Source organism: Heloderma suspectum, chromosome 1 (genome assembly GCF_057233095.1).
Source record: "Heloderma suspectum isolate Gila_16-S chromosome 1, 16-S_ref, whole genome shotgun sequence".
Lineage (NCBI taxonomy): Eukaryota > Metazoa > Chordata > Lepidosauria > Squamata > Helodermatidae > Heloderma > Heloderma suspectum.
Window position 1 is genome coordinate 364996036 of NC_139458.1, and position 24991 is coordinate 365021026.

Below are 24991 nucleotides of genomic sequence, written 5' to 3' on the forward strand. Positions count from 1 at the left end.
ATAATTCTTTAACATGATGAGATTTGGCAATCCTGCCTCATAAAGCTACCGCACCAGTACATTTATAACTTCTACGAAAAAGGCAAGGTGCCAAACTACAGATTTTAACAAGCATTAAGCTTTTATAACATTAAGTTATAAAAACCAATGAGTGCATTTGGAGATTCTGACTCTTAATACACACACAAAAAGCCTTGCTAAGTAAAACTGTTAAACTAGAAGACATGTAAGAAGAAAACATTCTTTCCCTTTTAAAATCTACCATAATACTGAATCCCCTTTTTTAAAAGTACATAATACATCAGAGCCTTAAATACTTATGACATTTCTATTAAATATTTGAGAACTATATCTATAATGCTTACAATGACAGGAGCCATTACAGTTAACATCTATCTAATTAACCTATACTAACAACCACCTTTTTAAACAGAGCTAATCATTTTCATTATCCGATTGCCTTTGTGAGTAACAGAACATGGAAAATACAGTACATATGTTGACGACACTAAAGCTTGAGTTAGATATTCTCATGACATTCTTGTTTAGCATTTTAGCTTTCTAAATTTTTATCTTTGCTGTTTTAAATCTGTATTTTAAACTCCTGTACTGCTGCTAGGTTTTATTGTGGTTGTATTGTTATATTGTGGTTTTAATGTTCTATATATTTTAAATTGTTTTATTGTGTGTTGTTTGGTTTTAATTTTTGTGAACCGCCCAGACAGCTTCAGCTATTGGGCGGTATAGAAATAAATAAATAAATAGCGAAGCTGGGAAATGAAGGGTACAAGGATGCCTACCATTCGGTAGGACACAACTAGCTGAAAAACTAGCTACACCTTTTAATTAAAAATGGAAGTATCGAAGTACGAAAGAGATGTCAAGTGGGGTTCCATGCCAAATGATATGGATCAGGATATATGAATTATTTTCCTTCTGTCAGAGCATCCCTGACTTTTCCACGAAGAGGACGAAAACTGCAATGAATCATCAGGTAGAAAACTGTCTGTGTGGATGAACACAAACCAACCAAAGCCACTTACCAGTTGATCCCCAACATAGCAGAGGGAAGCTAGAAATGGAAAGCGAAGCTTGCAACATGACTCTCTGCTGTAGTGATGGGCTACAAAAGTGGTTAGCCATCACTAGGGGAGTACATAAAAAGGTTCTTATCAGACCAACAGGAGGTCCCACCCACACACCCCAAAACATTAAGAGTATCTCTAAAAAAAAAAAAAAAAGGTAAAGTTGTCCCCAACCAGTCGTGTCCGACTCTAGGGTGTGGTGCTCATCTCCATTTCTAAGCCGAAGAGCCAGCGCTGTCCGAAGACGCTTCCGTGGTCATGTGGCCAGCATGACTGAACACTGAGGTGCCCGGAACGCTGTTACCTTTCCCGCTGAAGCAGTACCTATTAATCTACTTGCAATTTCTTGCTTTCGAACTGCTAGGTTGGCAGAAACTGGGACTGAAGACGGGAGCTCACTCCGTCACGCAGCACTCGGGTCTCGAACTGCTGTCCTGCCGACCTTCCAGTCTGCAGTTCAGCGTCTTAACCACTATCTCTACACAAGCCTAAAATCCCACATTTAAAACGGGGCTTTCTGCTTCCGTTTTAAATGCAGGATCACTGCGGACTCCCTTTACACGTCCTTCCTTTCCCCCACCCTTGCCACCCTCCTTTCCACCCTTATCTGAGTCTTCCATATGTTTCATTAAACAGGTGCTACATAGCACTGTGGTCTAGCTCCTCTTATTGCAGGTTTTCCTTTTTCATGAAGGAACGCAAGTGGAACTCAAGCCCTGTAATTTGAAAGTTCATTATCTCTGATCTCTTAAAAAACAGAATAAAGGTCATTTAGTGCAGGGGAGGCCCTGGAAGATGGCAACGTCATCTAAAGGACCCACAAACTTCCATGAGTAACCAATCTCAATAGCAGGATAAAAGCTGCATGTGAAGAAGCCCTTAGTCACCAGACATTGGGGTATGTATGTTGAAACTAGAGCTAAACTGAAATTAAGATCTTTCTGAGAAACTGAGAATTCTCTTACACAAAAGAGCTATTTTACCCAACGTTCTCCACCATTTATTTGCAACACCTGAGTTATAAGATCCACAAGCTTTGAGTTCAACCATTAATGCAAGTAGTTAAGAAGTTCTTAAGACCCAAAATAGATGCACCTATTTTTGCAGCTAATTTCCCCCAAACTATTCTAAAATCAATTTAACCAGCAATACAGCCTGAACACAATGAGCTGATCTCTGTAAAAGAACCTTTCCTTCCGTTTATACAGCAAGCATCCTGTAAATAAACAATTTCTCATTCTCCTAACTGATTGCTTTTGTTTACAGGCAGGAAACACAACTGCAGACACTCCATGTGGCAATGAGAGCAGAAAAGTGCTTCAGTTCCTATCAGGCTGATGTGTATTGTTTCATGTACAGATCCGTGTTTCAACGTTTGATATATTATTTCAGAAGAAGTATGCTTATTGAGTGCAATGCATATCAGAGAGCAAAGAGCTACATTGCAAAGCAGAAACAGGAAGATATAGTCTGGGTTTGGATCAACATGGGGGTAAAAGAAGCCATCATGGCTTCTCCCCCCATCCCACTATATACAACCGTAATTTGCATGATTGCCCGTGCTGTAGTGCAGTTGCCGTGTTGTTTGAATGTGGCACGTGGTGCAGCACAGGTGACTTTGTACCCATCCTACAACCCACAACTTGCAGTAGAGGTTGTAGGGTGGGTACAAAGCCATGCCGCTGCACCGCATGCTAGGTTTGGATGACATGGCAACCCATGCTGCAGTGCGGGTAATCATGCAAGTTGCACGTGCAGTGGCAGGGAAAAGCCACAGTGGCTTCTTTTACCCTTGCGATTGTCTGAACACCCACATACATTAAGGTATATTTAGTCCAGCAATCAGCTTATTTCATTTGCAAGAAAGACAAAATAAGACAAAAGGACTACACTTTTATCTTGCAGTTATATAGATGAATTTGAATTAGCTGAACAACTATATCAAATACTGACATACTTGTTTCATTTGCACATCATGAAGTTATCAGTCATAACTACAAACTAAAGAACCATCTGTTTCCATTTTTTCCCCATGTTTGACCTCCTCTGGCATCTATTTTTATTTATTTAAATAAACATTTAAAATATCAGCTAAGGAGTGCAGCATTTTAACCCAACTCTTCAGCCACAGCCACAGAGTCTCTGCCTACAGGCTTACAATCTAAAATACATGAAACAAAAACATATGAGGAAGAAAGAGGAAAATAAGTAAAATCTCAGGAATCCATTCTTACGAGTTATGTTGCAGTTCTTATAATGATGACCAGCTAGAGCTGAAACAGTTCAGGGGCAGGAAAAGCCAAAGGAGCTGGTCATTCAGTGGATCCAATGGAGTGGCCCTGCTTCCCCACTCTCCCTCTGCAACAGCCTACAAATACCCAACACAAGAATCTACATAAGTTCTTCCCTCCAAAATTTTACATTGACCCCTACACCTATAACTATCTCTGCAGAGGGGCAAGAGCTTTTAGAGCCCAATAAGACACAGCATGTGTAACCATGTTTGTGGTGTCTGTGTCTGCTGGCAGGGGGATGATCATAATAAAGAGTAACTTACCTTTCCACTCTCCTTTGCTTCAGGCATTACTCCTCCCAACTCAGGTTAACAAGTGCCTGGATTATGGGGAGGTAAGTCTAGGCAGCTCCCTTATCTGTCCGTTTGTGACATAAAAATCAGCCCCCTTCACACTGTATACATTCTCTATGGGCTCCTTCACAACAGGCTTTTATCCTGTGATTGAGATTGCTTCTTCACAGAAGTTTGCGGGCTCTTTACAGGATGCAGTGACCCTGCCATGACCCTCCTGCACTAAATGCCCTTTGCTCCGTTTTTAAATAGATCGCAGATAATAAGCGATCAAATTACCCCCTTGTGTTCTGCTTCAGTTTCCTCCATCAAAAGAGTTAAAGTGGGAAGAAGAGGAGGGAGATCAATGAAAGATAATGGAAGACTCAGATATGGGGAGGGGGAGGGGGAGGGGGGAAAGGAAGCAGGTGTAAAGGGAGTCAGTTGTGATCCTGCATTTAAAACAGGAGCAGAAAGCCCCGTTTTAAATGCAGGATTTTAGGCTGGTGTAGAAATGCCCTATCTGTGAATAGAGCAAAAAGGTAGACAAATGTGGTAGTCCCAGTCACATTTACTTCAGAGAAACTACGATTAGTATTTCCTTGGCTTCCTATTACCTCTCAGTCTATTCTCAGAATAGCAAAGACAAACAAGGCTTACTAGGCTTCTTAACTTTTCCAGTAGAAAGATCACAGGAAGGATACGTCACAAGAACCTCGAAAAAGATTATGGCTATATATAAAAGCACAGACTATAAAACACATGGTTTTCCATGTCTATATACACTAATGCCCAGAGTATGGGAAACAAACAGAACGAACTTGAACTCTTAATACAGGAGGTAAATTATGACTTGATAGGTGTAACTGAAACTTGGTGGGATGACTCTCATGACTGGAATACAGCAATTGAAGGATATAACTTGTTCAAAAAGAACAGGAGGAACAGAAAGGGAGGTGGGGTTGCACTATCTGTTAAAAATACATATCTCTGCACAGAAATACAGGAGGATGAGCTTAGTAGACCCATCAAGAGCATCTGGGTTAAAATTAATGGAGCAAGGAATAAAAGGAACATGATGGTTGGAGTCTACTACCGGCCACCCAATCAAGGAGAAAACAAGGATGAAACGTCTGAAAAGCAAATTGCCAAGGTTTCAAGGAATCATGATGTAGTAGTAGACTTCAATTTCCCCGATATTTGTTGGGAGACAAATTCTGCAAAACATGGCCCCTCCAGGAAATTCCTGACTTGTGTTGCTGATAATTTCCTCCTACAGAAAGTAGAGGAAGGAATTAGAGGATCGGCTATCCTTGACTTGATCCTAACCAACAGAGATGACTTAGTGGATAAAGTAGCAGTTACGGGAACTCTGGGGGAAAGTGACGAGTGTAGCCAAACACGTACCCTGGATTTTAGGAAAGCCAATTTTAATAAACTCAGAACAATGATAAGTAAGGTCCCATGGCAAGCGACTCTAATGAGAAAAGGAGTCCAAGATGGGTGGGAGTTTTTAAAAAAGGAAATTCTAAAGGCACAATTACAAACAATTCCAACAAGAAAAAAAGGTGGAAGACAACAGAAGAAGCCAATGTGGCTTCACAAAAAGCTTAGAGATGACCTGAAAACAAAAAAGGACACATATAGGAAGTGGAAGGAAGGCCGAGCTACAAAGGAAGAGTACAGGCAGGTAGCGCAGAATTGCAGGGATGGCGTCAGGAAGGCTAAAGCTGAGAACAAGCTAAGGTTAGCGAGGGATGCTAAAAGCAACAAAAAGGCTTTCTTCAAATATGTGCATAGTAAAAGACAGAGGAAAGAAATGGTGGTTCAGCTATTAAATGAGGATGGCAAAATGATAACAGATGACAAGGAAAAGGCAGAAGTGCTCAATTCCTACTTTGGTTCAGTTTTCTCCCAAAAGAGGGTCTATGACCCCCCTGGCAAAGGCAAAGTACAGGCTGAAGGGGCAGGATTGCAGCTTGAGATTGATAGGCATATGGTCAAGGAACACCTAATTACTTTGAATGAGTTCAAATCTCCAGGGTCAGATGAACTGCATCCTAGAGTAATAAAGGAACTGGCAGAAGAACTCTCAGAACCACTGTCTGTTCTCTTTGAGAAATCATGGAGGATGGGTGAAGTGCCAGATGACTGGAGGAGGGCTAATGTTGTCCCCATCTTCAAAAAGGGCAAAAGGGAGGAACCTGGGAACTACAGACCAGTCAGTCTGACATTAATCCCTGGGAATTTCTGGAGCAGATGATAAAGCAATCCATCTGTAAGCACCTTGAAAACAATGCAGTGATTACTCGAAGCCAACATGGATTTGTCAAGAACAAATCCTGCCAGACTAATCTGATTTCATTTTTTTATCAGGTAACCTCCCTTGTGGACCGTGGCAATGCTCCAGACATCATATACCTCGACTTCAGCAAAGCTTTTGACAAAGTGCCCCATGATCTCCTGATGAGCAAACTAGCTCAAAGTGGGCTAGATGAAACAACGATCCGGTGGATCCACAGTTGGCTACAGGACTGGACTCAAAAAGTGCTTATCAATGGGATCTTTTCAAACTGGGGAGAGGTAACGAGCGGGGTACTGCAGGGCTCAGTCCTGGGCCCAGTGCTCTTCAACATTTTTATTAATGACTTGGAGAAGGAGGTGCAGGGAATGCTTATCAGATTTGCAGATGACACAGAATTGGACAGGACAGCTGATACACTGGAAGACAGAAACAGAATTCAAAGTGATCTTGATAGGCTGGAATGCTGGGCAGAAAACAACAGAATGACATTAAATAGGGATAAATGCAAAGTTCTGCACCTAGGAAAAAGAAACCAAATGCACAGTTACAAGATGGGGGATACATGGCTCAACAACATTTCAAGTGAGAAGTATCTTGGAATTGTTGCCGATCACAAGCTGAATATGAGCCAACATGGTGATGTGGCTGCAAAAAAGGCAAATGCTCTTTTGGGCTGCATTCATAGAAGCATAGCTTCCAAATCCCAGGAAGTACTAGTTCCCCTCTATTCAGCGCTGGTTAGGCCTCATCTGGAGTACTGTGTCCAGTTCAGAATGCCACACTTTAAGAAGGATGCAGACAAACTGGGAGGGTTCAGAGGACGGCAACAAAGATGATCAGGGGACTGGAAACAAAGCCCTATGAGGAGGGACTGAAAGAACTGGGCATGTTTAGCTTTGAAAAGAGAAGACTGAGGGAAGATATGATAGCGCTCTTCAAGTACGTCAAGTCACAGAGAAGATGGCCAGGATCTCTTCTCAATCATCCCAGAGTGCAGGACACAGAATAATGGGCTCAAGTTACAGGAAGCCAGATTCCGGCCAAATATCAGGAAAAACGTCCTGACTGTTAGAGCAATACGACAATGGAACCAATTACCTAGGGAGGCAGTGGGCTCTCCCACACTGGAGGCGTTCAAGACGAGGCTGGACAGCCATCTGTCAGGGATGCTGTGACTTGGATTCCTGCATTGAGCAGGGGGTTGGACTCAATGGTCTTATCTTCCAACCCTACTATTCTATGATTCTATGAAATTAGAATGCAAGGGTGTGTGTGTGTGTGTGTGTGTGTGTGAGAGAGAGAGAGAGAGACAGAGAGACAGAGAGAGAGAGAGAGAGAGAGAGAGATTTCAAAAAGAAGCTAAGACAAGACACAAATTGAGGTGTGCAGACAGTGACAGCTAAAAGATAAGTTTTATTAAATAAGGTTTGTACAGTGAAAGAAATGTTAATATTTTAAGGCAAGGCATAGATGGAAGTGATATGTATGTAAAAAGAGAGAGATGGAGAGAGAGAAGATATATTTTTACTTTTAAAAATTGCACTAGTTTGTGCAGAAATGTAAAATGTAGGAAAGGTTCTTTTTCTCTCTTTTTAGTTCAAGGGAAACAGAGAAATAAAATAGAACAAGTTATTCAATCACATCACCTTTGCTTGATGTCTCAGAGAGAAGCCAATATGGCTCGAGCCGGTCCCCGATTATTCTCTTGGACCACTTGGTAGCTTTCAATACTATCATCCATGGTATTGTTATGGACCAGTTATCAGAGATAAGGACTAGAGACAGTGCACTTCAGTGGTTCTGTTTCTGTCTCAATGGCTATTTCCATAAAGTAATCCTGGAAGACTATTTGCTCCACCCCATGATACCTACCCTATTGTGTATGACAAGGTTCTGTTTCATCCCATATTTGTGTAATGTCCATTTGTTTAACATCCATTACTGAGTAATGTCATCTGGAGATTTGGTATGAGTTGTTACTGGTATGATGGTAACATCTTTCCATGAAATTTAGGTTAAGTATGAAGGTGCTGAACCAAAGACCGATATCAGCATTGGCTTAGATGATACTAATACACCGAAACTCAATCCAGACAAGATAGAGGTACTGTAAGTGAGTGATTCATCTGACTTAGGAGGTAATGTTCAACCTGTTCTGGATTAGTTGTACTCTTCTTAAGGATTGCATTTGCAGCTTGGAGTGCCATTAGTTCCATGAGATGCATCACGTTGTCCCCAGCCTTGCAAAAGGAAGGCTTTGGGATGAGTGATTGAGATTGAATTGAACATAATAATGTTCAGCCATTATTATTAGGGATCAGGAGCCACCACAATTTGGTTCAAAAATAGAAGAATGGGGAGCCTTAAAACTGGGGCTTCTCCTCAATCCTGACTACACCAAGAAAAATAACAAAGAGAGAGAGAAGGCAACATGGGGAAAAGAGTCAAGGAGAGAGACTAGCTAAACAGTTATCCAAAAATGTTTTAAAAGGTGACTAAATGTTTGCACTTGCCTCAAGATCTCTAGTAGCAGTTTCTCAATGCTCTAAATTCCTGATTCAGAGATTCAAAAACCAGCAACTCATACAGAGGTCGCAAGCCCCCCGCAAGACACCAAAAATGAAAGTAGGGGGTTCACAGCATATGCAAGCCTTCCCCAACCTGGTGCCCTCCAGATGTGTTGGACTAGAAATCCCATCATCCTACAGCCAGCCATGGATCATGAGAAACCATCTTGGAGACCAATCAAACTGCAGATTAATCACAGAACTGAGCTAAAACCAACATGAAAGTACCCAAGCAAAAGAACTGATGCCTACACTCAAGAGCGGTTATAGACTTCAAGACATAGTTCAAGGGATTCAGTAGCTCTGAGGCTATATTCTGGATGAGGCATAACAAAGGGGACAATCATTTGACTCTGGGGAATGAAAGGAAACTTCAAGGATGTTCCTGGCTACTTGACTGGGCTAATACTAGCTGTCTTTTACAATGGAAAAGCTGTGCTATGGAAGGCAAGCAGCTACTGGCATGCAAACCAAAAATTATCATAAAGGGTGCCCAGGTGGTATCTCACCTTGTTGAATTGGACACTTCAGGATTGGGCCATATGTCCAGCCAAGGCTCTAGATTGGCCAATTTATGGGTACCATCATGGGTTTGCTGGTTGGGCAGTGACTTGGCAGTCAGGTAGGCATTTCTATGTTTCCCTGTTCCATGGGAACAACTCTCTTTAATCCAATTAGTTGAGGAAGCATGTATGCAATTACTCTGGCCCCTCTGCAGTCATCCAGAGCATTATTCTCATTCCTAGCAGACTTCCACAACTGTGACTCTGGAAGAAAATGGATTTTGGAGCCAAGGTGTCAGGATAACGTCAATGAAATACAAAGTACAAAGAAACTATTTATTTATTTAAACTACTTATATACTGTTTGATATCACAAGATCTCTAAGCAGTTTACATATCCAGAGAGCCAGTATGTCTGAGCTCCTAACAGCTAACATGTTACCGAAAAATCTCAAGTTAAACTTATTTTACTTAAGTAAAGTACGGAGTCCAGTTGTAGCATATCAAGTCTACTTTGCCTATCTCATAGCACTTTTGAACAGCTGAATTATCTAAAATATGTATATTCTATATTTTACACTTGGGAATGTCATTCATAGGAAGCCTTTTCTTTGTGAATTATATTAATCACTTTGATATATCTGTCATGAAAGCAAATACCAAAATAATTACCATATGAAACACATATCTGACCCTCTAGCTTCCTATGTGGACGGTGCACTCATCAGGAGATACTCTCCGGGTGGTGTTTCAGATATTGTAGGCCCAGTCTGTTATGGTTTGGAATAAGACCTTTAGTATCACAGCTCCCATTCTATGGAACTCCCTCCCACTACAAATTAGACAGGCACTGACCCTCTTGGGTTTTCAGAGTCTACTGAAAATGTATTTTATTTCTGACCTGTTTTGCTACTTGTCTATTTTAGGCTGCAATCCTGTGCACACTTACCTACTAGTGTCATTGAACACAGCAGGACTTATGTCCCAGTAAACATGCATAGGATTATGCTGTTAAGCTTTTTGTATGGTATTTATTAGGTATTGTTGTATATTGCTTAGACATGTTTAATGTAAGTGATTCATAAATACTGTTAAATATTTACACAAAGTCCCTCTGTAAATATAGTCCTGTAGGAACAGAACAGTGTTTCAGGTTTCCTGGAAAGCTTGCCAGGTTAGGATACCCTAATGGGTTTTTTTTTTCCAGAACTCAAAGGGGAATGACATAATTGCCAGTACAAGTAGGAAATGTAGGCCATGCAACATAGAAAAGTGGGGCACCAACAACAACATCACCATCTGATTCACAGACCACTTCTCCTACCAGGTGAATCATATTTACCAATAGCGATCTCTGAATTCTACATTGGACTCTGCACTGGTGCTACATAGCCAAAACTAAACCATTCACGCACAAGGAGAAATCATCAGGTTTGGGAGAACCCCAATATCTGCAGAATAACCCCCCCCCCAAAAATCTCTAGGAGAAAAAAAACCCAAACAGCTCAATAAGGACTAACTATTGGGGAAAACACAGAAAACCAGGAATGGAGAATGGAATGGGATGTCTGGTATGCCGAACAAAAATGGGACCTGTAACATTTTGCTACAGATCCCACTTATTCCAAAAAAAGAAAAAGAGGGCACAAGTGCAGTTGCTCATGTAGTCAAAAAGTCATTATCCACACACAAGATGGAGGTAGTAGCAGGCTTGGGGAAACCTGAACGCAGGGGCGTTGCTAAACCTTTAAAAGATTGGGTGCCCAGGCCCATAGGTCACAAACCTGCACAGAATTAGACGGCAAATGCAGCAAATTAATTTTTCATCCAAAAGTAGTTTTGTCATGAGCCTTTTACACACACACACACACACACACACTAAAAATGTCAGCTTCAGCACTCTGTCAAATTTTTGAAACTCCATTTTAGTACAAATCCAAAAGCAAGCACAAGAGCAAATCATGGTATCACCCCCTCCCGTAATTTCCCAGTTCACACCCATTTCCTGCTCCACAAATTAAGCTAGTATCTTTGAATTAGTGACCCCATTCATCAATCATTGCTTTCATAAATTAGATTCAAAACAAAATTAAGTGGTACACAATTACATTGTGGTGGGGTCAAAATACTGGCTGGGTAGTGAAAGATCTAGAGGGTGGGACATATAACAATATGAGGGAACTACTGGGTTCAGGGTGAACCCAGCTTGTACTTCCTGGGAGGAACCAGGAAGTAGTTAAGGGCAAAACCCACTGCTTCTGGCCTGAGGAGAGAGAGGCCACAGCCAGAGGAAGCTCTGTAGAAAAGCCTTTGGTTTAAATAAAACTAGCAGTTTGTTTATAATGCAGTGTCTGATTCTGTAAGGTGCAATCCACCAACTTTGAAACAGGGCAGAGGAGGTAGAGGAAAGGGGTCAAGGAAGAATGTCAGGAAGGAGAATAGAGTGGGAGGCTGGAAAGAACAGGAAGGTTTGGGAAAAGGGATCAGAGGGAGGTGAGCAATGGAGCAAGGAATGGGCAGCATGGAGCAGACTGAGGAAGCCTATAAGGAGAAAGGGGGAAAGGCAGCATGTGTGTGCATGGAAAGGATGGCTTTCTCCATTTCTCTACTCCGCATTTTCTGGGGTTGTCTTGCCAAGTGGTGGGGCCTTGTGACTTCCCCCACCTGCAAAGCCCAGCATATATACACAGAGACACACAGAGGAAGACAAAACCAGAGGAGGCTGGAAAGCCCCAAGGTAAGTACCCCCTCTCTATGCAGTGCCAGTTCCAGGTTTTTTTTAGGGCCCTTGGGTAAGACATCCCCAATGGGCCCCCTCCCTCAGTGAGTCTCCCTTCTCACTGTCCTTGTCACCAGTGGCATCTGCTGCAGCTCCTTCTCACCACCCCTGTCATCTGTGCCCGAGGGAGAGGCAGGAAAACAAGCAGGTTGCAATGGTGAAGAGGAGGAGCAAGTACAGGGGGCTCTTGTCAGTGGGCCCCTGTTGGGGTATGGGCCCTCGGCAGGTACCGGACCATGCCTACTTTGATGCTGGCCTTTATGCACCATAACACAAGCCAGGGAAACACAGAAAGATCAAGAGGAGCCATACCACACACACAAAACCAGGATTTATCACACACTTCAGGTACCAAGGGAAGGACTTCTTACACAGATTATTGCCCTCCTATAAAAGTTAAATACACACATGTTTCTCTTCCTTCTATACTCATCTCTCTCTGTCCCTTTCCCTACTTATCAATTGCCTCCACCCCATGCAGTTAAGCTTAGTGGGGAAAAGGTTCCATTGACACCAATATAAGGTGTCCCCCCCCCCCGAAGCTTAACTGCCATGTTGGGGGGGCTCCTTGGGGGCCACGGTGCACAGGGAGGCCTAACTATTCCTTCCCCAACTATGATCCCCCTGAAAATCCCCCCTCCCCAATTAAGTGTAGGAAAGAAACCTTCCATTGGTGCCAACAACCAAAAGCAGGGGGGGACCTGTGAAGATAAGCACTGAATACTGCACTGCAACATTTTGCTGTAGGCCCCACTTGCATATTATAAACAAGCATTTCACCACCGACAGTTCATTTGTATTCATCATAGTTTAGATAAGGGTTGGGCAACTTGTGGCTCTCCCATCAGACCTCACCATCAGCTATGTTAGTTAGGGCTGATGGGGCTGTAGGCCAAAACATCTGGAGGCCCACCAGTTGCCTACCCCTGCTCTAAATACTTGACTGTCTATGAAAGTAATTTATTACCAAATACAAATATAGAAAATAATTGAGAGTTTGGGAATTGAGATAATAGAACTGAGAATATGATAGTGTACAAATAATCTTGCACATGCCTTTCATTTCTGTGAACTGTTACACTGTTATGGACAGCAGACAAAAAATCTGTAATGTGTGCAGTTGGTACTGTAAATGGCCTAGATCTAGTTGCTCAAGCATCACACTGCTTTTGTTAGATACAAAGAGATAGAATAACTCTCCAACTGCCACAGCTTGTGATGAAAATACAGACTGCAGCTGCTCAACTACCACCACCTTCCCAAATCAAATGAATGCTAAAAATGCATCCCCACCCCCTCCACACACACAGTAGATAATCTTATTTTTTTTAAAAAAACCCAGCTGTAATAATTTGGGAAGTCCCACTAACTCTTACAATATTATGCTATTAGTCTGGCATACATTTAGCATCAGCAGAAAAATTTCAAGATTCTTACTGGTCCCTTTTGCACACAACATTAATCCAGGGTTCTGAAGAGTCCTGCCTTATAGTAAACAAGGTACATGCTGGTGCACATAACCTTTATGTTCATGCTTTGCTCTTCCCCACTAGTATGACAACTAAACAAACCAATAATGGTTTGTTTAATATGTCATCCAAACCAGGAGTCCTGGCTACTTGCTCCCAAACAAGCCAGGACTCATAAACCCTTGTTTATGATCCTGGATTGTAAACAAAGAAAAGAAAAGAAACAAGCCAGGATCTCTGGTTAGGCCAACATGTTAAACAAACCATTCCTGGCTTATAAAAAAGAAAAAGAAAAAAGACACAAGCCAGGATCCCTGGGCAACATGTTAAACAAATCATCCCTTGTTTGTTTAGCGATCATGCTAGTGGGCAGGAGCAAAGCAGGAGTAAATGGGCTATGTTGCACCAGCATGCACCTAATTCATAATAAACTAGGGTTCTCCAGAAAATGGAAGCAAATTATAAAGTCAAACTACTACGTATTATAGCACGATATACCTAATGGATCTTTGCACAATACATATATACAACATTTTGTCTCCTCAATGAAGGGTTGTTTTTTTGGAAGACCATGCTAAATAAAAACGCTTTAATATGAGTGTCTGGAATATCTATAAATATCATTTTGACCAAACTCATAAGCTTCTTACACAATGAGAACTAATTCCGGATTTCAACAATAAAGGCTACAATCTTGTATACAAATCACAGTGAAATTACAGGTATGAAGAACAACACATTGGATACTTCTAAACAAGTCACACTAGATGTACCAGGAAGTGTTCAACAGCACAAGGTCATTCACATATTTCAAAGGGGCTTGGGCAAGAGAAGTTCCCACTGCGTCCTTAGTGGAAAAGTGATGAGAAAAGATACAGTACTATGCTAAAGTAAATTGTCACACTTGTTAATTCATCCCCTTGTTAATCTTGTTACAAAGGCCTTCTAAATGGATATTTATTCCACTTTTAACTCATCCTATCCTAAAAGGTCTAGCAGCCTCCCCCTACCCACTCCCTATCTGATTGGATGAGTTTTTACAATAGAAATATATATTTTAAACAAAGAACTGCAAACACTACTCCATACTCCATACACATACCCATCCCACGTACACCATATGTACTGTATAAAACCTAAAAATCCCCACAAAATAGTCCACGAAAGCTTATGCCAAAATAAATTTATTAGTCTTTAAGGTGCTACAAGACTCTTTATTAGTCTTGCTGTTAATAAAACTTATTTGAGTTGATATTCATGTAGAAGATGGAAGCATATGAGAAACTAAATGATGTTTTTTCAAATTTTGAATGCTTAATATGAGTTGCAAGAGTTGGTGTCAGTCTTCAAGTTCCCTCCCCAGGGTCTGTATAAGACAAATTTCCAAGTGGGGTACTGGATGCATCTTGTTTCGAGTGCACAAGCACATAGTAATGCAATGCACAGATGGCTATTTTACATGCTAGGTAGGCTTATTATGAACATATTGTAAAATAGTTATGTTTTTTTACTATAGAATTATTTACTTAATTTTATTATATGTATGTTTTGCCTTCCCTCCAGGAACTAAAGATATCCCCTTTTATCCTCACAACAGTCCTGTGGGTAGGTTAGGCTGAGAGACAGTGACTGGCCCAGATCATCCAATGAGAAATGGTTGCAAATCTGGTTTCAACCACCTTTAAGAACAGCTTCAAGACAGAATTCAAGAGGTGGCTCTTAAAGTGCTTTTTAGATGGCACTGGACACCTCTAAAACTATACCATATGGATAACTCTGCTGCACCCCTTTGCTGGTGAGGCTGCAATACCATAGGTTATTTTATACATATGTGGTGGGCATATAAGTTGGTAAAAACTTTCTGGGAAGCTGTTTTTGGGAAAATTTCTGACATTACAGGGCAACTGCTGTTTCCTAGTTCTCTTCTGTCTTTTACTGACTACATAGGTATCCCAATAATCCATAAGGAGTTGGTCATTTTTTTATTAGCTGCCGCACGTATGGAAATTGTAGTCCAGTGGAAAATTGCTAACAACCTTTCCGTACAAATGTAGATAGCAAGAGTGTGGGAAATTGCCTTGTCAGAGAAATTAATGCAACACAGTGAAGCCGTGCGTGGCTTGTCTAGTATAGTCAAATTTGACAGAGTATGGTCCCCTTTCATCACATATATTAACCAAACCTTACCTCTTTTTTCTCCTCCACTTATCCACATTTCCCTACGGTGGCAGTCAATAAGACTACTTTGACATGGATGGTTAAAAGATAGTGTATTTTCATTTTTAATATGGATTAGACCTATTTAGTACTTTAGACAGTATATTTTTTATTTTATTTACTTATTGTTGTTGTAACTCCGTGACTGTGTAATGTTGTACTTCAGTTTTGGTTGTGATTTGTTTTTCTGGTGTGTGTGGGTGTGTGTGCGCGCGCACGCGTGCGTGCGTGCGTCTCTCTCTCTCTCTCTCTCTCTCCCTCCCTCCCTCCAATGAGAAAAGGGAGGCATTTGCTGGTCCTCCTCAAACAGCAAAATGTCCTGGGCCAGCACTGACTGTTCTGTTCTGAGCGCCCTAACTGTCTCTTACGGTCTACTCCAATAGCCAACTCAAGACACAGACAAAAGGATTCTTTTCAAGGCTTTAATCCTTTTACAACTTAGACTCTTTCAGATGCTAATCACCAGCGACTAAGCAAGGAACAACACTGGGGAAAGATAGCAGAGTAGCCTATGCTCCAGGTTAGGTCCCCGTTTGAAGGAGAATCACGGGAAGACCCTGAACTTATGAGCTAGGGAGAGATCCTCTTTCCCTTGGGTCCTCGGGATGTGACCGTTGCTTGCGCGCCAAACGAGCGCTACATCTCCTTTCCGCGCCCTCCATCTGTCGTCGCTCCCTGCATCGACGTCGAGCGTCCAGCAAGCCCCCCTCCAGCACTTTCTCGCTGCCAAGGTCACTATCTATCCCAGGAATGCTGGCAGGAGGAATCTCTGCCAGCTGCTGTGCCTGTGAGAGATGAGCGAGCTCCTCTCCCACGGATTGCTGTTCCTCCTCAGAATCAGAACTGCTCTGGGGTTCTATCGGCTCAGTTTCCACCCTGACAGTCAGAAAGTTAGTCAAGGCCTACATAACCATGTTTGAAAAGGTACTCCTATATGGTAGAGGGAGAGTAATGATATGTCTAAACTTATACTGAAAACTAAAAACTAACACAAAGTCATAATCAATATATTCAGTCCCATCTCCCTTCACATTAAACCTACATGTTTATTTGACAAGTCAAGTTTCATTGCACCCTTTCCACAAAACACAGGAACTGAAGTCTAAGAAAGGATTCTATTCTGCTTCCAGGGACAGATAGATTTTTCTGAACAATCGCCGATGAGTACATATGGCTTTACAGGTATTCTGTGCCAAGATTACAACTCAGCTGCTATATGGGGTAGCCATTTGGATGCAGGGTATAAATAACGGTTGGAAGATTTCAGTTACTTTTCCTCAGAACTATTCTTCAGGTCCCTAGGGGTGTGGCTAATGCGGTTTTGCGCTTGGAAACTAGACCAACCTCCATGACATGTATGGCTTGGGGAGCTACCCTTTGTAGATGGATTGAACTTTGTTTTGAGCAACAGAACAGTAGGAAGAGTCCTATGATCTGGCAAGATTCCTACAAAAATACCTGGTGAAGGCTATATACTAAAATAATGGAAATGGGTATTTCTCCATTTGAACTTTTTTCTTCAGGTGAGAAAAAAACAAAAGATTATATGTTAAGATTATATTATATTGAATGGCAAAATTTGATATCCATGGCAGCTATATTTTGTTCTCCTTCTATTTAATAGGGATAAATACCAAGTTCTGGACCTAGGAAAAAGAAACCAAATGCACAGTTACAAGATGGGGGATACGTGGCTCAACAACACAACATGCAAGAAGGATCTTGGAATTGTTCTCGATCACAAGCTGAATATGAGCCAACAATGTGATGTGGCTGCAAAAAAGGCAAATGCTATTTTGGGCTGCATTCATAGAAACATCGCTTCCAAATCCCGGGAAGTACTAGTTCCCCTCTACTCAGCACTGGTTAGGCCTCATCTGGAGTACTGTGTCCAGTTCTGGGCGCCACACTTTAAGAAGGATGCAGACAAACTGGGAGGGTTCAGGGGAGGGCAACGAAGATGATCAGGGGACTGGAAGCAAAGCCCTTTGAAGAGAGACTGAAAGAACTGGGCATGTTTAGCCTTGAGAAGAGAAGACTGAGGGGAGATATGATAGCGCTCTTCAAGTACTTGAAAGGTTGTCACAGAGAGGAAGGCCAGGATCTCTTCTCGATCATCCCAGAGTGCAGGACACAGAATAATGGGCTCAAGTGACAGGAAGCCAGATTCTGGCTGAACATCAGGAAAAACTTCCTGTTAGAGCAATATGACAATGGAACCAATTACCTAGGGAGGTAGTGGGCTCTCCCACACTGGAGGCATTCAAGACGAGGCTGGACAGCCATCTGTCAGGGATGCTCTGACCTGGATTCCTCCATTGAGCAGGGGGTTGGACTCGGCCTTGTAGGCCCCTTCCAATCCTACTATTCTATTATTCTATTTTTGGCATTCAGTTCATCACTGGAAGTAAAGGGGCAAATTATTTAATACCTATAAGCTTCAGACTGCATTTACATTGGTCAGTACAAATACTTTGCCATCTACCATGTTAGAGAGGAGATTCAATCAGGGTTTTTTGCTGCAACCTTATTGTCCTTGTGGCTCAAGGGATTTAGAAAGGAATCCTACACTTCCCAGCATTCCCCATGACTGCATCCTTACAGACTGTAATGCATGTGTTACTATACTGTAATTGCTATCATGATATTAGAACGGAACTGATTATGCCTTTATTATCTAAGTTGCCTGGTACAGACAATTTGTTTTACATATTTTATTGTTTAGCTGGCATCATCCCTATAATTACTGAAAAGGTTGCAAAGTTTTTTTTCTGTTGCAGTTTAGCTGAGAGACCAGTTAACATGGTCTTCATCTGTCTAGCTCTAATAGTGATAGTATACTGATATTATTCTTCTCATTACCATTCATTACCGTCATAACAGATGTTTTTCCCCTTTTTAAACAAAGCACAAATACGCAACATAAATCACTTCTGGCAGAAGAGGGCTTATAGTGCAATCCTTTGCACATCTAGTCAGAAGTAGGATCCATTGAGTTCAATGGTGCTTACATCCAGGTAACTGGGTATCGCATTGCAGTCTTATTCCTTTTAATGGCTCCTCCCCTGGTATAGGACGGTATAGGACTCAGGACGGTTGTAAAACAGCAGCTTAAGTGTTAGCTTATTTCACTAACGAAGCTTCAATGGCACAGCAAGAATAAACTCCTTGAATCAATAGCAACTAACCACTACAATAGGAAAACTAACCCTTACATTAATAGGTAAACCACAATTGATTCCTGCTGTGATGCCACAGTAATATTTCAAAAACAGTCATGTGGCACCTTAAATACTGTACATGTATTACTGCATAAGATTTTTGTGGACTACACCCCACTTCATCTAACGAAGTAGACAGTATCCACAAAAGCATATATCAGAATAAATCCGTTACTCTTTAAGGTTCCACAAGATTCTTTGTTGCTTTTGCTGCAACAGACTAAATGGCAACTCCTCTGGAAAAGGTAATATTTCAGTAGAACTTTCACTGAAGTGCATTTATTTCCCCCTTAGTAAAAACATGTCTGAATAAGTTACTTAAGCCAAGATGCAATACATCAGTGCCAGGGCCAACCACCTGGTGATAAAATGAGCTTCCAAGTAGGAAGCTGAAAGGGAAAGTGATGATTTAGAGTTTTATAACTCTTTCTAGGAACTTGCTCTAATTTCTCTTACATATCTGTTTCCGAATCCAAAGGCTGGGAGATACGCTGAGGATTGTTTGGCAGCTGCATGGACAAGAAACCTGAAGAGCCTTGGTCATGCAGGGCCAAAGCGACACACCAGCCTTTCCTGCTCATGAGCAAGAAAAGCAAGTAGTGGGAAGGGTTGGATGCTACCGCCTAAAGGTTCTCAGGGCACCTTCAAGCACTGCTTCCCAAGCCAGCATGCTCCCCTCTAGCCTTTCTTCTGGGAAATGCTGATCGGGAGCTTGCTGAGAGAGGAAGGAACAGAGGAGCTTGACAGGTAGAGGGGTCTGGTGACTACTGCTCAGACAGGCCAATTAAAAGTTGTAGACTCCTGCTCCTTCCACATTCTGATAATGGAGATGCTGTCACTATTACAGCCATCTAAACCCAGCGCTCTTCTCTTTATGAAGCAGTCCATACTATTTTAATAAAATGATATAAATATATTATAAAGTACAAAATCAGTATAAGAACTACAAAAACATATAATCTAAAAACAGTAAAACAAGCAGCAAAAATGTAAAAGTTATCATTTTAAAAACCTGAGCTAGTTTCAAATTAATTAATAAAAGGGGATAAGTTTTAAAACTTATTTTAAAAACACATACAGAGGGGGCCAAGTGAAGGGAGCTCCGGAGTGATAGGATCACCACTTAGAAGCTCTTATCTCTTGTGCTCACCACATCCAATCACAAGAGGACTGCAGAACTAGATGCATGAACAGAACTCTCCTGTACATTTTGCTCTAAACCATGGGTAGGCAATTTGGTGCCCTCCAGATGCTTTGGACTACAACTTCCATAATCCCTGCCCATTGGACATGCTTTGGACTACAACTTGTATAAGCCCAAATCAGCATCTGAAGGGCACCAGGTTGCCCACCCTTGTAAAACCACTCCTTTCCAAGAGGTAGGAGGAAGGACTTTTTGCAACAGCCTTTGAAATGGTTAATGAATTAGAATACAGATCTGTAACTTATGTTATAGTTCTGAAAAAAAAATGTAACAAATACTTTGAGTGCCTTCTGTAAATGCCATATTGGCCAATTACTAACGAATCACTTGCCAGCCAACTACCACAAACCCAGGTAAATGGAAATGGATGCAAAAGTGTAACTAAACTGCCTGGATATGAATGTACAAAATTAACTGTGCAATCTTATACTGGGCAATTCTGGTTCCAGGGCATAGTCTAAAGGCACATGAAGCAGCCACCTTGCTGAAGCTAAGCAGGTCTGGTCAGTGCTTGGAAGGGAGACCACCTGGGAACCACATGTAGCCACCTTGAGTTCCATGATGGAAGAAAGGTGGGATACAAATGTAACAAAATAATAATACAAGTCTACTCAGAAGTCGGTCCCAGTGAGATCAATGGAAGTTACTCCTAGGAAAGTGTCTTTAGGATTGTAGCGTAAAGAAGCTTCTACAGATAAAATTTAATCAACTTGACTTATTGTAGTGATATTGTTTACCAAGTAGATAGATTGCACTTTAAATCCCTGTCAGATCTAGAGACAGACATAAGATACATAAGTACACTTTAAATGGAGACCAAATTACACAGGGAAAATAACATCCATCAAGACAATTTCATTTTGAATTGCCAACATTTCTACCATTGGAAGAGGTAATTGACTAATGGGAGAAACAAGCAAAAGCCACAGTGGCCATTTACATCTTGCACATTTTATTTAAATTTGTTTCAAGGCAGATAACTTGTTTTCAAACTCTGTTCAGCCAGGTGTGAGAAATATCAACCTACAAGAAAAGGCTATTACTGGAGAAGAGGTAACTCAAGGCACAGCCTGCATAAACAAACCAATAAATAAATATTTACTCAGGTCAAGCTGTAATTCTGCTCTTGAAAGCCATGTAATCCAATTCTATGCATTTTTACTCAGAAGTAACTCCCCCTTAAGGTCAGTGAAGACTGCTTCCTAGGAAATGTGCCTAGGGTTATGGGTTATAGGTTATAGAGGAAATTCTATTAAAATCAACAGGACTTACTTACAGGTAAATATTTTTAGGATGAGAATCTTAGAAGCAATGGATGACTGAGTTGTCTGACATTTGGCCCAGGAGTAAGATTGTATCTGCTTAGACCACCTATAAAATATTATCAAAATGCAATAAGAAGATGGCATTATCTCATTCCTCCTCCTCCTTTTCAAGTTCAAAGCAGTATGAGTCAGTTACTCAGACCACCGACACAAATCAATGAATTAAGACTTTGCTGGGATCTTGTTTAGTTTATACAAATTTAACTGAGATATGCTGCACAACTAATGAGTTCCTCAAACTGCATAGGCAGTAAAAAAAAATTCTGTTAGGGTCCTACATCTCATGTTTTCCCACCAACGACCAGAAAGCAGTATAGATAATAAACAACATTCCAGAGGATCTTGTAGCAGTGCTGAAGCATACTGGGCCCACGATCTGAAGCATACTGGGCCTGCCTAAACCAAAATGCAACACCCCTGCATTTTAATCCTGTTTATTGCAATGACAGTCTTGCAATGAAACATGTTTCTTCTCCAGAATATAAGCTAGGTAGAAGTAAAACATGAACCACATTACATCTTGAACAGATCAAATCTCTATTTTATTCTGTGTTTATATGAATGGAGATAGGTGTCCTGTGTGCCAACTTGCATAATTCACCTAGTGTGAGATGAGAAAATACCTCCCCACCTCTTATCACCCCCACACACTGCCTAAAGAACTGCTCTATGCTCATCATTCCAGCCAGCATAAACAAACATGCACTAAACAGCTTACAAAAGAAAGCCAGAAAGAATATTGATTTGTTTACATTAAAGAGGTTGTACTAGTTCAAAGAGAATGTGAACCAATCCCAAGGCAAATGTGGATTTCTCAATTATAAAGCAGTCCTCTTTATGAAAATAGGTTATTTTCTCTCTCTCTGAGCATCTGTTTATCAGAACTACAGGAATTAAAAACAAATGCAATTATAGTACTTTAAACAGAATGTCAAGATAAAATTCCCTAGAAAGGAACAGTTTAAATTTGGTTTACATCCATTTACTGTAAAATTGATCAAGGTAGCAGCATTTCATAATAATGGAAGGTGGGCTCTAACCTGGTAAAGTCTGAAGACAGCTCAAGAGTGCTGTGCTTTCTGAATGATACAAGAAAGCCATCTAGTGTTAACATTTAGAAGTGAAAAATGCACATAAGAATTAGGTAAAAGAATTTATAGGAACATTCTTGTTAGCAATAGTCTTCACCACAATACAAATAAATGTTTTCCAAGCAAGCAATCATACAGAGCCAGGACAATGCTGATAATACTCAAAGATATCTTCCAATATGTATTACTATAGTTTACAAGCTCACTTTATATCTTTAAATAGGTGCATCTGCTACTGGCAACTTCAGAGCACTCTCATTGTCAAAGCTAAGCTGCAAGCAAGCTACCCAATAACAGTGAAAAGCCCTTCCAATGAGTTGAACAAAAATTATTAAGAAAAGTAAAATTCTTCTATGAAACTACAAAGGCATCGTCTATACATCATATAAATACAGCATGCCAAGACATTAACAAAAGGAAAGGGTTTTTTTGTTGTTTTGTTTCATTCTTCAGAGCATGTTAAAAACAAACAAACCTCAAGGTACTAAGGCGGAAGGGAGGATGAAAATGCGTTGAACTTAATTTGTCATTTCCTATACATACAAATTAAGCTGTTAAGAAATCATTTAATTTGGACCGGATGGTAAACCCATTCTAACACTTCCAACTGGTGTATATCAATATTTTCTCACGCCCAGAAGAAGAAAAGGGTTTCTATCATTTCCTCCCTTCTTAAAATGTGCTAATGGGGGGAGGGGGTACGAAAGAGCACCTCATACAAATAAACATTCCAGAAAAACACATGCCGGCAAGCCAGCATTCTTTTAAAAGTTTTAAGACAGCTACCAGCAAAACGACATCCGTGGTCCAAACGATATCACTGCCATGCCCACTCACCCCACTCCAAGCAAAACCTGACGCAATCATTTGTTGTGCAGATTATTATTTAAGTGATGAATATAAGGAGCAATGCAGCCGGCATCAAGCTATATGCAAGAACGGCGAATTCTCTGCTGGAGAGCGGCGAATTGTTACCCATCCCCATCTGCCCCCCCCCCCGCTATTTTTCCACCCACGGAGGGTGCCTGTTCCGACACCCCCGAGGCAGGCAAGGCACAGCGACGCCTCCCCGGCCTCTTCTTCGCCCACCCCCGCGCCAATACACACTCCCCCTCCCCACTCCCCCTCTCCAACTTGACTCTCCCAGGGAAGAGTGGGAAGGTGAGGAGAGAAAGGCGAAATGAAGGTTAGGGAGCTTCTCGGGTCCATCAAGCGCATGGGGTGGGCACGGGGGTGAGAAGAGTCAGGGGACGTGGCCGGGTCAGTCGCTCCCAGAAAGATAATTTCTTCCCGTTTCTTCCCTAAACGGAAAGCTTCCCCAGCTTGAAAAGAAAAGAAGAGACATTACAAGGAGGGCGCCCCTTCTTTTTCGCTACCACCCTCCAGAATAGTCTCTGTTCCCTCCCTCCCTCCGTGTGTGCGTGTGTGTGTGTGTGAGAGAGAGAGAGAGAGAGTGTGAGAGAGAGAGAGACAAAGAGAGTTCCTGATGCTTGCGAAACCTCCCCCTAAAACTGCGCGCCTAAGCTACAAAAGCCGTGCCAGTCGTAGCCTCCTCACACAAAAACACCCCCTGAGGAGGGTGTGGGGAGGGGAGCGCGGACGTTCCTGAGCCGCGTTCCCCTCCGTCCGACCTCCGCGGAACTCGCGCCCGGCGCCCGCGCGCCCCCCCCCCCTCCTCCTCCTCCTCGTCGTCGTCCTCGCCTCACATTCCCCACATTCCCAGGAGGACAAACACCAGACCCGGCAGAGGCGGCGGCAACCTGCTCCTTACCTTCTTTCACACTCCGGCAGCGGAGCCGGGCTGCTGCTCCCCGGCAAAGAGCCCCATTGGCCCCCTCCGCCCGATGCCTCCAGTCCCGGCCGGCTCTCAGAACCAAATGACTGACTGACTGACTGACTGAGCGAGGGAGCGGCGGGCGGGCGGGCGGCCGGGCGCTCCCTCGCCTGCCCAGGATGGGAAAGAGCGGCGGGGCGGGGAAGGGCGGGGAGCGGGCGGCTGAGGGAGAGACTTGCTCCCCGGCGCGCGCGCCGCCCGGCTGCCCGGCCGCTTCTCCTCCCGCAGCGCAGTTGCCAGCGCAGGCAAGCTGCGGCTTGGTCCGTCTCAGCTGCCGGATAGGCGGGGGAGGGAGGAGAGCGAGCCTCGCTGTAACGCTCACACGCACAAAAACGCCTCCCTCGCTCCTCATTGGCTTCAGTCACCCGAGGCCGCCCCTTGGTGGGGCATCCGCACACTCCATTGGACAGCGCCTTTCGGGAAGGAACGCCCCACCTACCAATCGGCAGATCCCACCTTCTGTGCTGCTCCTTTCCTTTCTTGTAATCGTCTCCTTTGCCTTATAGAGCCTGAAGAGAGCCGCTGCCGCTCTTTTTCTTTCCCGGGCGGCTTTCCGAAGTTCTGCTTTTGGGAGCATCCTCGCTGGGGGGGGGGGTCCTCCGTGGGAGGAGCCTAACGGAAAAGCCCGGAATGAAGCAACTTGATCGTGGTGGGTCAACCAATTCATACGTGCAACTCCGGCCCTATCGAAATTCCTCATGACGCTGAAAGCGGGTCTTATTTCCAGTGTGAAACTTACAAAATCTGGGTTTCTTCTTTCTCTTCCGCAGTGGACAACGATCAGACGTTGACATAAGCAGCCAGAGGGAAAAGAGGCTCAAGGGT

General features: G+C 42.5%; 1 protein-coding gene across 4 annotated transcripts in view; it reads right to left on the minus strand.

The window, feature by feature from the left end:
- Positions 1 to 24494, minus strand: part of SIPA1L2 (signal induced proliferation associated 1 like 2) — a 118736-nt gene extending 94242 nt beyond the window's left edge. For all 4 annotated transcript variants that reach the window (XM_084828136.1, XM_084828135.1, XM_084828134.1 and 1 more), the window contains exon 1: positions 24104 to 24494. The gene's annotated coding sequence lies outside the window, so the exon portion shown is untranslated. The remainder of the gene's footprint in view (positions 1 to 24103) is intronic.
- Between the last annotated feature and the right edge of the window lie 497 nt (positions 24495 to 24991).